Source organism: Myotis davidii, unplaced genomic scaffold (genome assembly GCF_000327345.1).
Source record: "Myotis davidii unplaced genomic scaffold, ASM32734v1 scaffold266, whole genome shotgun sequence".
In the NCBI taxonomy this organism is placed as follows: domain Eukaryota; kingdom Metazoa; phylum Chordata; class Mammalia; order Chiroptera; family Vespertilionidae; genus Myotis; species Myotis davidii.
The window spans coordinates 4,009,531-4,012,657 of NW_006300032.1; positions in this window are offsets into that span (position 1 = coordinate 4,009,531).

Here is a 3,127-nt window from a genome sequence, read left to right on the forward strand (position 1 = left end):
GCTTCCACTCCCTCAGCCTTGTAACCTCACTCAAACTTACACTTAACACACAAAATTTCTATGGAAATTATGTTGTGTCCATACATGCCAGATGCACTGTAACATTTTGTGAGGTTGGCAGAATAATGATCTCCCAAAGATGTCCACGTCCCAATCCCTGGAACCTGTGAATCTGTTTGGTTACGTGGCAAAGAGGAATAAGGGTAACTGATAGAATTAATGTTGCTAATGAACTGACATTAAATTAGGAAGACTCTCCTGATTATCTGTGTGGGTCCAACGAAATCAGAAGGGCCCCTAAGTGTGAAACAGAGTCAGAGTGATGAGATGAGACGAAGACTAACTGGTCATTGAGGAACAGAGAGGTGGCCTCGAGCCAAGGAATGAGATCAGCCTCTTAAAGACAGAAAAGGCAGAAACCGGATTCTCTTTTAGAGCCTCCAGAATGGAATGCAGACCCGTGGACACCTTGATTTTGGTCCAGTGGGACTCATTGCAGATTTCTGATCTCCGAAACTGTAAGATAACAAACATGGGTTGTTTTAAGCCAGCAAGTTGGTGGTAATTTGTTACAGCAGCATTAGGGAGCTAATCTATTATTGGTCACATTGCCCCTTTTGTTGGGAAAGATTTTTCCATTCGTCTAATCCAGAAAAAGTACATTTTCTTCATGAGGTCTTTGTGCCCCACCTCAAATTGCCTCTTCTGTTTAAATAAAACTGCACCTCTTATTCATTTTATTTACCTGTAAGGTAACTTTACTTGTGTCACTATTTGTCTTTGATGCTCTGGCTTGTCTTCTAAGTTAGGCTTTGTAGGATAAAATCTTAGTGATGTACCTTTTGTTTATTTACTAAACCTGCATATAGTGAGTGGTTAATATTTATTGACTTCCCATGCTAAGTGCTTGATATTTAAAAACATAGCCCCTGTCCTCAAAATTATGTACTAATCTAGGGAGGGGAAAAACAGACACATATATAACTATAAAGTACAGTGAGTTGTCATGCTATAATATAAATGTGCACACAGGTCTCACTCAGTGTTCGTTATTAATGAAAATGACAACTAACTTTTTTCATTACTTTTTTTTCTATATCTTGACCATTAAGATGATGTCTAGAAACCTACTTAAAACTTTAAAAAATCATGAACTATGTTATAGGAGGCCAATGCCTTATCCATTAGGCAACTGGGGATTCTCATGAACTATATTATAGAGAGTTTGTACTTGTTCAGGAAAACATGGGTAATTACATTTTTGCCGATTATTTTTTATTTGTTGATACAACTTTAAAAGTTTAGCTATAATAATTTTTAAATATCAAGATATCCTCACCACTTTTCTCAGGTGAGCTGATGCTGTGTTCCTAGCAAATTGGTAGTTCAGGAAATGTTCTGATTCTAAGAGAGCAAAGAAAGACAAATTAACCATTTCAATTAGATCATGCCTGAGTCAAATCAGGGTTCTATAACAAAAGACACAGACTGGTGGCTTAAACGACAGAAATTCATTTCTCACAGATCTGGAGTCTGAAAATCTGAAATCAGGGTTTCATCGTGGTCGGTTCTGGCAAGAATCCTGACCCTGGGCTGCCTTTTTACCAAATCCTCACATGGTGGAGAGAGATCATCTTTTTGTGAGGGCACTAATCCTGTGTATGAGGGCTCCACTCTCATGACCCCATTATCCACCACAGGTCCCACCTTCCAATACCATCGTGTTGGAATTAGAGTTTCAACATATGAATCTTAGGAGGAACCAAACTTTCAACCCACAGCAGATTATTTTCTAATTTCACCCATAATGAAGCATTATCCAGACAGCCCTGGGTTCTCACAGACATGAGCATGTGCACTTCCTTGAAGTGCTTACGTACCTGATACATTACCAAGCATTTTATACGAAATGTCTTATTTTATCCTTATAAGAACCCAAATGAGATAGGTACTTTCCTGACCCCCCTAGGAAAGTAATTTGCTCAAGTTTCAGATGCTGTGAAGCTGTAGGAGGGTGATTTGAAGAACAGTAGGCTGGTTCTAGAGCACACCCTCTTAACACCATGCTATTCTAACTGTGTAGTTATGGTGTTGTAAAAGGCTGTAGGAACCCTGCTTGACTCACAGATTGTAACTATACCTGGCCGTGTCATAAACATTTAAGTGGGGCAAGTCGAAAGAAAAGAAAGAATAACTATAACTTCCCAACACCTATTTCTATAGCTGTCTTCAAGCCCAATCCACTGCCACTGTGGTCGTGACTGTGACTGCCACAACTGGACTTCCGATCTTTGCCATAGCCTTCACCTAGGAAGTGCTGAAGTAAGTCTTGCTCTCTTGGCGTGACCAGAGAGAAAGAACATGGGCGTTTAAAAAAAAATTAGATAAACGTCTGGTCTCCCTTTAGTAATGGGGTGGCTTCTTCAAATCAGACCTTATACTCCTAAAATAACTCGATTCCTTATGAAAAGTGACTTGATTTACTCATACCACCACTTGTGACTGGGCCTGTTTGGGGTAGTGATGAAAGGTTATCAAAGTGGTTTCTATGTTATTTAGACAAACTTCTAGCAGCCATCTGCTATGTCTGACCTACATTTTTGGGTCTGAAAAACCAGAGACTGTTGGTATGGAATTGGTGAATGGAGTCCACAAGATTTATTCAAGACACTGAACAGATATTTTCCTTTTAGAGCCATTTAGCAAGGCTGCTTACAATATCACAATGCCAGTGGCAACTGTGTTTTCTAAACTGCTTGGCCAGAAATGGAAAAAACACACAAACGAGTCTTAAGTGTTTCTGAGTGTTAAATAAATAACTTGGGTCTCTTGTTTGCGTGGACAACAGTACATGTGGGAAATTCAAATCTGGCCCCCAGCTGATTTCTGTCCTTGGATAGCAGATCAGAGAGAAGCTGACAACAACCACATTTCTGGGGGACTGGACATCTTCTGTTTCCTGCCTCATTCCTTTCTTGGATTTTACCTCCTCACGGTAAATTTGGTTACATAACCTTTAATAGTCACAGTCCTTTGACTAGGGAAACGTAACTCTATACATTTCACATTACCTTTATTTAGCGCCTTCTTTTTTAAAGGTGTTGCAAAGTGACAGAAGGGCTTTGCT